The sequence below is a fragment of the Kogia breviceps genome, chromosome 10 (genome assembly GCF_026419965.1).
Source record: "Kogia breviceps isolate mKogBre1 chromosome 10, mKogBre1 haplotype 1, whole genome shotgun sequence".
NCBI classification, from domain to species: Eukaryota; Metazoa; Chordata; class Mammalia; order Artiodactyla; family Physeteridae; genus Kogia; species Kogia breviceps.
Window position 1 is genome coordinate 79,231,646 of NC_081319.1, and position 11,981 is coordinate 79,243,626.

Here is an 11,981-nt window from a genome sequence, read left to right on the forward strand (position 1 = left end):
ATTAGCAAATTGAATTCAGCATTATAAAAAGGATAATACATCATACCTAAGTGGGGTTTATCCCAGGAATACAAGGTTGGTTCAACATTCAAAAATCAATCAATATAATTCAACTTATTAACAAACAAAATTTATCTCATAGAATGGGAAATGGTATATGATAAAACTTAATATCCTTTCATGATAAGAGCTCTCAACAAACTAGGAGCAGAATGGAACTTCCTCAACCTGATGAAAGGGATCTAAGTGAAACCTACAGCTAACATAATGCTAGTGAAAAACAGAAGGCTTTCTCCCTAAATCAGGAACAAGAATATCAATTCTCACCATTTCTAGTCAAAACTGTACTGCAGTTATAATGAGGCAAGAAGGAGAATATAATATAATGAGGCAAGAAAGAGAAATAATGGGTATTTATATTGGAAAGGAAGACATAAAACTGCCCTTATTCATAGATGATATAACTCTGTAGAATTGTGCAGATTCCCAAGGAGGCTATTAAAAAACCTACTAGAATTAAGTGAATCTTAGAAAATCACAAGATACAAGGTTGATATACAAAAATATAAATATACTGCTATATAATAGCAGTGAAAATTGGAAACTAAAATTTTAAAAAATCAGTATCATTTACAATAACATCAAAAAACATTCAAAACTTAGGGATTAATCTAACAAACTATATGCAAGACTTGTTCACTGAAAACTATAACAGTGCTGAGAGAAACTAAAGAAGACTTCAATTAACAGAGAGATAAACCATGTCAATGGATTGGAAAACTCAATATTGCTCAGCAGTCAATTCTCAAATTGATCTCTATCTACAATGCAATCCTAATAAAAATCCCAACAGGATTTTTTTTCAGAAACTGACAAGTGTATTCTTTTTTTTTTTTTGGCTGCGATGAGTCTTTGTTGCTGCACGCAGGCCTTCTCTAGTTCTGGCAAGTGGGGACTACTCTTTGTTGCAGTGTGTGGGCTTCTTATTGCAGTGGCTTCTCCTGTTGTGGAACATGGGCTCTAGGCCTGCAGGCTTCAGGAGTTGCAGCATGTGGGCTCAGTAGTTGCAGTGCATGGGCTCTAGAGCACATGGGCTTCAGTAGTTGTAGCACATGGGCTCAGTAGTTGTGGCTCGCAGGCTCTAGAGCACAGGCTCAGTAGTTGTGGTGCATGGGCTTAGTAGCTCCACAGCATGTGGGACCTTCTTGGACCAGGGATTGAACCCATGTCCCCTGCACTGACAGGTGGATTCTTAACCACTGCTCCACCAGAGAAGTCCCCTGACAAGTGTATTCTAAAATAAGTATGTAAAAGCAAAGACCTTGAATAGCCAAAACAATTTTGAGGAAAAAGAATAAAGTTGAAGGATTAGCACTACCTAATTTCCAATTTGACTTTTAAGCAGTTTGGATAATAATCAAGACAGTGTGATACTGACATAAAAGACAGATACAGAATAGAGAGTCAAGGAATAGAAACACTCGCATATGGTCAATTAATATTTGGCAAAAGTGCCAAGGTAATTTAATCAGGAAAGTATACTCTGCTACAAATGGCACTAGAACAATTAAATATCCATATGCAAAAATAAAACAAAACCCTTAATCCTTCTCTCACAGCACAGTCAAAATTAAATCAACATGGATCATAGACCTAAAAACAAAAGCTAAAATTTTAAAACTCCTAGAAGAAAGCTTGGAGCTGTTTTTTTTGTTTTTGTTTTTTTAACTTTGGTTTGGGCAAAGATTTCTTGGGACTCAAAAACTACCACCTAGAAAACAGTATGTAAATAACTTGACTTTATCAAAATTACCTTTTTTTTCTTCAAAAGACACTATTAAGGAAATTACAAGCCAGAGGAGATTGGTTCAAGATGGTGGAGTAGAAGGACGTGCTCTCACTACCTCTTTTGAGAGCACCACAATCACAACTAACTACTCAACAATCATTGACAGGAAGACACTGGAACTCACCAAAAAAGATACCACACATATCCAAAGACAAAGGAGAAGCCACAATAAGATGACAGGAGGGGCGCAATCACAATAAAATCAAATCCCATAACTGCTGGGTGGGTGACTCACAGACTGGAGAACACTTATACCACAGAAGTCCACCCACTGGAGTGAAGGTTGTGAGCCCCACGTCAGGCTTCCCAACCTGGAGGTCCAGCAATGGGAGGAGGAATTCCTAGAGAATCAGACTTTGAGGGCTGGTGGGATTTGATTACAGGACTTTGACAGGACTGGGGGAAACAGAGACTCCACCCTTGGAGGGCACGCATGGAGTAGTGTGTGCATTGGGACCCAGGGGAAGGAGCAGTGACCCCATAGGAGACTGAACTAGAACTACCTGCTAGTGTTGGAGGGTCTCCTGCAGAGGGAGGGGGTGACTGTGTCTCAGCATGAGGACAAGGACACTGGCAGCAGAAGTTCTGGGACGTGCTCCTTGGCGTGAGCCTTCCCGGAGTCTGACAGCCCCACCAAAGAGCCCGGGTAGGCTGCAGTGTTGGGTCACCTCAGGCCAAACAATCAACAGGGAGCGAACCAAGCCCAACCCATCAGCAGAGGGGCAAATAAAGTTTTACTGAGCTCTGCCCACCAGAACAACAGCCAGCTCTACCCACCACCAGTCCCTCCCATCAGGAAACTTGCACAAGCCTCTTAGACAGCCTAATCCACCACAGGGCAGACAGCAGAAGCGAGAAGAACTACAATCCTGCAGCCTGTGGAACAAAAAACACATTCACAGAAAGATAGACAAGATGAAAAAGCACGGGGCTATGTACCAGATGAAGGAACAAGATAAAACCTCAGAAAAACAACTAAATGGAGATAGGCAACCTTCCAGAAAAAGAATTCAGAATAATGATAGTGAAGATGATCCAGGCCAGTGGAAAAAGAATGGAGGCAAAGATCTAGAAGAGGCAAGAAATGTTTAACAGAGACCTAGAAGAATTAAAGAACAAACAAACAGAGATGAACAATACAATAACTGAAATGAAAACTATACTAGAATGAATCAATAGCAGGATAACTGAGGCAGAAGAACGGATAAGTGACCTAGAAGACAGAATGGTGGAATTCACTGCTACAGAACAGAATAAAGAAAAAAGAATGAAAAGAAATGAAGCCAGCCTAAGAGACCTCTGGGACAACATTAAATGCACCAACATTTGCATGATAGGGGTCACAGAAGGAGAAGAGAGAGAGAAAGGACCCGAGAAAATATTTGAAGAGATTATAGTCGAAAACTTCCCTAACATGGGAAAGGAAATAGCCACCCAAGTCCAGGAAGTGCAGAGAGTCCCATACAGGCTTAACCCAAGGAGAAACATGCCAAGACACATAGTAATCAAACTGGCAAAAATTAAAGACAAAGAACGATTATTGAAAGCAGCAAGGGAAAAATGACAAATAGCATACAAGGGAACTCCCATAAGGTTAACAGCTGATTTCTTAGCAGAAACTCCAAAAGCCAGAAGGGAGTGGCGTGACATATTTAAAGTGATGAAAGGGAAGAAACTACAACCAAGATTGCTCTACCCAGCAAGGATCTCATTCAGATTCAATGGAGAAATCAAAAGGTTTATAGACAAGCAAAAGCTAAGAGAATTCAGCCCCACCAAACCACCTCTCCAACAAATGCTAAAGGAACTCTCTAAGTGGGAAACACAGAGAAGAAAAGGACCTACACAAACAAACCCAAAACAATTAAGAAAATGGTAATAGGTAATCACCTTAAACGTGAATGGATTAAATGCTCCAACCAAAAGACACAGGCTCTCTGAATGGATACAGAAACAAGACCCGTGTATATGCTGTCTACAAGAGACCCACTTCAGACCTAGGGACACATACAGACTGAAAGTGACAGGATGGAAAAAGATATTCCATGCAAATGGAAATCAAAAGAGAGCTGGAGTAGCAATACTCATATCTGATAAAATAGACTTCAAATAAAGAATGTTACAAGAGACAAGGAAGGACACTACATAATGATCAATGGATCAATTCAAGAAGAAGATATAACAATTATAAATGCACCCAACATAGGAGCACCTCAATACATAAGGCAACTGCTAAGAGCTATAAAAGAGGAAATCGACAGTAACACAATAATAGTGGGGGACTTTAACACCTCACTTACACCAGTGGACTGATCATCCAAACAGATAATTAATAAGGAAACACAAGCTTTAAATGGCGCAACAGACCAGATAGATTTAATTGATATTTATAGGACATTCCATGAAAAGCAGCAGATTACACTTTCTTCTCAAGTGCGCATGGAACATTCTCCAGGAGAGATCACATCTTGGTTCACAAATCAAGCCTCTGTAAATTTAAGAAAATTGAAATCATATCAAGCATCTTTTCTGACCACAATGCTATGAGATAAGAAATCAATTACAGGGAAAAAAAAGTAAAAAACACAAACACATGGAGGCTAAACAATACATTACTAAATAACCAAGAGATCACTGAAGAAATCAAAGAGAAAATCAAAAACTATGTAGAGACAAATGACAATGAAAACATGATGATCCAAAACCTATGGGATGCAACAAAAGCAGTACTAAGAGGGAAGTTTATAGCAATACAAGCCTACCTCAAGAAACAAGAAAAATCTCAAATAATCTAACCTTACACCTAAAGGAACCAGAGAAAGAAGAACAACAAAACCAAAAGTTAGGGAAGGAAAGAACTCATAAAGATCAGAGCAGAAATAAATGAAATAGAAACAAAGAAAACAATAACAAAGATAAATAAAACTAAAAGCTGGTTCTTTGAGAAGATAAACAAAATTGATAAACCACTAGCCAAACTCATCAAGAAAAAGAGGGAGAGGATTCAAATCAATAAAATTAGAAATGAAAAAGGAGAAGTTACAACAGACACCACAGAAATACAAAGCATCCTAAGAGACTACTACAAGCAACTCTATGCCAATAAAATGGACAACCTGGAAGAAATAGACAAATTCTTAGAAACGTATACCCTTCCAAGACTTAACCAGGAAGAAATAGAAAATATGAACAGACCAATCACAAGTAATGAAATTGAAACTGTGATTAAAAATCTTCCAACAAACAAAAGTCAGGACCAGAGGGCTTCATGGGTGAATTCTATCAAACATTTAGAGAAGAGCTAACACCTATCCTTCTCAAACTCTTCCAAAAAATTGCAGAGGAAGGAACACTCCCAAACTAATTCTATGAGGCCACCATCACCCTGATACCAAAACCAGACAAAGATACTACAAAAAAGGAAAATTACAGACCAATATCACTCATGAATATAGATGCAAAAATCCTCAACAAAATACTAGCAAACAGAATCCAACAACACATTAAAAGGATCATACACCATGATCAAGTGGGATTTATCCCTAGGGTGCAAGGATTCTTCAATATATGTAAATCAATCAATGTGATACACCATATTAACAAACTGAAGAATAAAAACCATATGATCATCTCAATAGATGCAGAAAAAGCTTTTGACAAAATTCAACACCCATTTATGATAAAAACTCTACAGAAAGTGGGCATAGAGGGAACCTACCTCAACATAATAAAGCCCATATATGACAAACCCAAAGCAAACATTACTCTCAATGGTGAAAAATGGAAGGCATTTCCTCTAAGATCAGGAACAAGACAAGGATGTCCACCCTCACCACTATTATTCAACATAGTTTTGGAAGTCCTAGCCACAGCAATAGGAGAAGAAAAGGAAATAAAAGGAATACAAACTGGAAAAGAATAAGTAAAGCTGTCACTGTTTGCAGATGACATGATCCTATACATAGAGAATTCTAAGGATGTCATCAGAAAATTACTAAAGCTAATCAGTGAATTTGGTAAAGTTGCAGGATACAAAATTAATGCACAGAAATCTCTTGCATTCCTATACACTAATGATGAAAAATATGAAAGAGAAATTAAGGAAACACTCCCATTTACCATTGCAACAAAAAGAATAAAATACCCAGGAATAAACCTACCTAGGGAGAGAAAAGACCTGTATGCAGAAAACTATAAGACACTGATGAAAGAAATTAAAGATGATACAAACAGATGGAGAGCTATACCATGTTCTTGGATTGGAAGAATTGACATTGTGAAAATGACTATACTACCCAAAGCAATCTACAGATTCAATGCAATCCCTATCAAACTACCAATGGTATTTTTTACAGAACTGGAACAAAAAGTCTTAAAATTTGTATGGAGACACAAAAGACCTCGAATAGCCAAAGCAGTCTTGAAGGAAAAAAATGGAGCTGGAGGAATCAGACTCCCTGACTTCAGATGATACTACAAAGCTACAGTAATCAAGACAATATGGTACTGGCACAAAAACAGAAATGTAGATCAATGGAGTAGGATAGAAAGCTCAGAGATAAACCCACACACCTACAGTCAACTAAGCTATGACAAAGGAGGCAAGGATATACAATGGAGAAAGGACAGTCTCTTCAGTAAGTGGTGCTGGGAAAACTGGACAGCTACATGTAAAAGAATGAAATTAGAATGCTCCCTAATACCACACACAAAAATACACTCAATATGGATTAGAGACCTAAATGTAAGACTGGACACTATAAAACTCTTAGAGGAAAATATAGGAAGAACACTCTTTGACATAAATCACCGCAAGATCTTTTTTGATCCACCTCCTAGAGTAATGGAAATAAAAACAAAAATAAACAAATGGGACCTAATGAAACTTAAAAGCTTTTGCACAGCAAAGGAAACTATAAACAAGACGAAAAGACAACCCTCAAAATGGGAGAAAATATTTACAAACGAATCAACGGACAAAGGATTAATCCCCAAAATGTATAAACAGCTCATGCAGTTCAATATTAAAAAAACAAACAACCCACTCCAAAAATGGGCAGAAGACCTTAATAGACATTTCTCCAAAGACATACAGATGGCCAAGAAGCACATGAAAAGCTGCTCAACATCACTAATTATTAGAGAAATGCAAATCAAAACTACCATGAGGTATCACCTCACACCAGTTAGAATGGGCATCATCAGAAAATCTACAAACGATAAACACTGGAGAGGGTGTGGAGAAAAGGGAACCCTCTTGTACTGTTGGTGGGAATGTAAACTGATACAGACACTATGGAGAACAGTATGGAGGTACCTTAAAAAACTAAAAATAGAATTACCATATGACCCAGCAATCCCACTGGGCATATACCCAGAGAAAACCAGAATTCAAAAAGACACATGCACCCCCAATGTTCATTGCAGCACTATTTACAATAGCCGGGTTATGGAAGCAACCTAAATGCCCATAGACAGATGAATGTATAAAGTAGATTATTACATATATACAATGGAATATTACTCAGCCATAAAAAGGAACGAAATGGGTCATTTGTAGAGACGTGGATGAATCTAGAGACTGTTGTACAGAGTGAAGTATGTCCAAAAGAGAAAAACAAATATCGTATATCAACACATATATGTGGAACCTAGAAAAATGGTACAGATGAACCGGTTTACAGGGCAGAAATTGAGACACAGATGTAGAAAGCAAATGTATGCATACTAAGGGGGGAAAGCGGTGGGGGGGGGGGAGTGTGACAAACTGGGAGATTGAGATTGACATGTATACACTGATATGTATACGATCGATAACTAATTAAAAAAAGAAAATTACAAGCCATACAGTGAGAGAAAATATACACAGAACACATATCTGATAACAAAATGTTTATCCGGAATGTATAAGAACTGTTACAACTCAAAAATAAGGTGACAATACCTTTAAAAATGGGCAAAGGAGTTGATCAGATACTTTATCAAGGAAGACAGATGATGGCAGAGACACACATGAAGAGTATTCAACATCATTAAAAATTACAAATTAAAACCACAATAAGATACCACTACAGACAACAAGAATGGCTAAAATGAAAAAGCCTGACAATATCCAGTGCTGATGAGGATGCAGAACAGTTTATATGTTGTTGTTGGGAATGCAGAATTATGGTATTTTGGAAAATAATTTGACAGTTTCTTATAAGGTTAACATACATTTACTATATGACCCAGCAATCCTACTCCTAGTATTTACCCAAGAGAAATGAAAACTTACGTCAACACAAAAACATGTACATGAATGTTTACAGTTATATGGATAATCACCCCAAATTGGAAATAACCTGAAAGTCCATTATCTAGCAAATAAATGTATGTCTGTACAGTGAAAAACTATTCAATCATAAAAATAAACTATTGATACAGACAACATGGATGAATTTAAAGGCATTATGCTAAAATGATGGAGGTCGACACAAGAGGCTACAAACTGTATGGTTCCATTTATATGAATTTGGGAAAAGGCAAGATGAGAGGGACAGTTGTTACCAGGGACAGAGGCTGCCAGGGACTGTGGTTGCCAGGAACTGAGCCCATGATGGAGGGAGGGGATAATCTGCAAAGAAGCATTAGGAAACTATTTGGGTAATACAAATGTTTTATATTTTATCTGTGGTGGTATACCTTTACAACTGTATATATTTGTACATTTGTGGTGATGTGCATTTATATTGTATACAAATGCACACTGTATACTGTATACAAATATGTAATTGTGTACATTTGTCAAAACATCAAACTACACAATTTAAAAAATGAGTTTTACTCTATCTAAATTATGCCTCAGTAAACCTAATGTTTAAAAAATCTAATTTAAGATTTTTTAACCTTTAACTCAGTAAAACTAAGAAAGTATTTTAAATTTTTATTTTATTTAATTACTAATAACTCTAGTTTGTTATATGCCTGCTGTGGTGGGACCTTTATCTATATTGTGTTATTTAATCTTCATAATAAAGTTAGGTACAATTCCATTTTTATTTTATTTTATTTTATTTATTTTATTTTATTTTATTTTTTTTTGCTGTATGCGGGCCTCTCACTGCTGTGGCCTCTCCCGTTGCGGAGCACAGGCTCCGGACGCACAGGCTCAGCGGCCATGGCTCACGGGCTTAGTTGCTCCGCGGCATGTGGGATCTTCCCGGACCAGGGCACGAACCCGTGTCTCCTGCATCGGCAGGCGGATTCTCAACCACTGCGCCACCAGGGAAGCCCCAATTCCATTTTTATAGATGAGAAAACTGACTTAGAAAAGTTCACTGTCTGTGTCATCCTGCAATGAGAACCAAGGACTTTTTATGGGTTTTTTTGCATCTCAAGTATTTATTCAATGCACACGTTAACTGTACTTAAATCATGCTTGAGAACTTTCCTATAAGGTCTGTGTCTTAAACCCATTTTCAGATGTGGAAACCAAGAGGACAGATAAATAACTTTCCTTGGTTTGCTCCTTCTACTCTAATTGACCACGTATAATGGCATAGTCTTGAATTATTTGTGTGTGTGTGTATATTCTAATAAAACTTTAGCTATGGACACTGAAATCTGAATTTCATAGAATTTTTTTAAAACTTCATTTTGAAATCATTTGAGATTCACATAAAGTTGCAAAAAATGTCCAGGGAAGTCCCATGCACCTTTCACCCAGTCCTCCCCAATAATAACATCTTCAAATCTTGAGTAACTGTAGTATACAATCAAAACCAGCAAAATGACATTGGTATAACCCACAGATTCAGATTTTACCAGTTTTACAAGTATGTGTGGGCGTCTGGTTCTATGCAATTTTATTACCTTCTTAAATTCATATAAACCACCACCATATTCAAGACACAGAACAGTGCCCTCTTGCTACCCCTTTATAGCCACTCATACCCTCTCCCCTCATCCCTAACTCCTGGCGACCACTAATTTGTCCTCTATCTCTGTACTTTTGTTAATTCAAGAATAGTATATAAATTGATTCCTACAGTATGTGATCTTTGGGGATTTTTTTTTTCTCACTCATCATAATTCCCTTGAGAACCTTCCAAGTTAATCCATGTGTCAAGAGTTCATTAGTCTTCCTTGTTATTGTTGAGTCATATCTCATGGCATGGATGTACTACAGTTTGTTTAACCATTTACCCAGTGAACATCTGGGTTGTTTCCAGTTTGGTGCTATTAGGAATATAGCTGCTATAAACATTTATGTAGAGGTTTTTGCATGGACATAGTTTTCATTTTTCTGGGATAAATGCCCAAGAGTGCAATTGCTAGGTCATATGGCAAGTACGCATTTAGTTTTTAAAAAGTGGCCTACCGTTTTACATTCCCACCAGCAATCGGAATGATCCAGTTCCTCCACATTCTGGTCAGTGTTGATATTTATCACTGTTGCTTTAGTTTAGACATTATCCTAGGTTGTCATGATATATGCTTGTGGTTTTAATGGTTCTCCCTAATGGCTAATGATGTTGAACATCTGTTCATATTGCTCTTGCCGTCTGTATATCCTCTTCAGTGAAATGTCTCTTCATATCTTTTGCCCATTTTCAATTTTTTTTTACTGTTAAGTTTTGAGAGTACTTTATATACTGCAGGTACAAGTCCTTTGTCAAACATGTGGTTTGCAAGTATTTTTTCCCTGTCTTTCCTTTTAGTTTGTCCTTTCATTCTCTTAACAGGGTATTTCTCACTTGAATAATTTTTAAAAAATATTTATTAAACAGTAATTTTCTAAGTAAGCATCTTTAAACAGGGCTAATTAGTGGTTAGAAACTAGAGTCTAAAGTGTACATGTCTCTGCTTAGAGTTCTCCATATACAGATATGATATAGCACAGAATAAAAGATTCATGTTTTGCCCAATTTCTCTGCATTTTTTCCATTAAAAAAATGCTGAAATAACTCACCATATAGTGTCCAAATATCTCTCAGAAACATTTTATCCCTCACCTTATCCTTTTCTCTTTTAACCCTTAAATATTTGTAAAATGATCGGATTACTCCCTCTCACTTTTTCTGAGGCCAAGGCCCTCTAAGCCTAAGAGGAGGGAAGTTTTGTGCTTTCATGTTAGGTAACCACCATTAATTTATTAAGCTTCACTGAGGTTGTAAATCAAAGTCATATACAACAGTTGATACCACTTCTTCAGACTACTGGTGTCTTATTAAGGAATTGTTTTTTAATTAAAAAAAATTTTTGCCACACCACATGGCTTGTGGGATGTTAGTTCCCCAGCCAGGGATCAAACCTGGGCCCTGGGCAGTGAAAGTGTGGAGTCCTAACCACTGGACCGCCAGGGAATTCCCTAATTAAAAAAATAAAGAAGACGGAAGTTTTTAAACTTTTTTATGGAACTCAAAATATTTTGCTTAATAAAGTATGGGAAATATAGAGCAGGAGTTTAATCTTCACAGTGCCATTTTTTAAAGATCCCTGTCCAGCAGCAGAGCAAGACAGAGCAAAGTAAAGCTACCTATCCCAGTTGCAGCAGAGGCAGGACACTGGAAATATCTGGGAGGATGTGAGGAACGGCTCCGATCAGACCATCAGCTACATGATACACCTTGACATTGAGGATTAGAGGCTCTGAGTTACAGAAAAAGGGTGGGGGGCAAGTTAAACAGGAAACAGAAGTCATTTGCTTAGATTGTTGTCTACAACGCTGTGGTCTCTGTAAGAGCTGGGTTACACAGCTTGAACTGAAATAGATTAGTTGAAATCATGATTCCATGTTGGATCAAACAATCCCACATGACAGTAAGACCATTTTATAATGAACTCCTTCCTTCCATCATCAAGGATATAGTGCCAGATTATCTACTTTTTTGTTGTTAAACATTTATTGTGTGCTAACCAAAAGTCCAGCACTGTGCGGGGCATTGAGAATACAAAAATAAATGAGAAGAGTTCCTGCTTTCCAGAAGTTCACACTTTGGTAGGACAGAGCAAAAGGAAACAATTGCAAGATGTGATAGATAATATAATAGAGGCATGTAAAAGGGGGGGAATAATCAATTCTGCCTGGGAATAGTAAAGTCATGAGGAAGAGACATTTGAGCTAGAACTTGCTAGATGCGTTTAAACC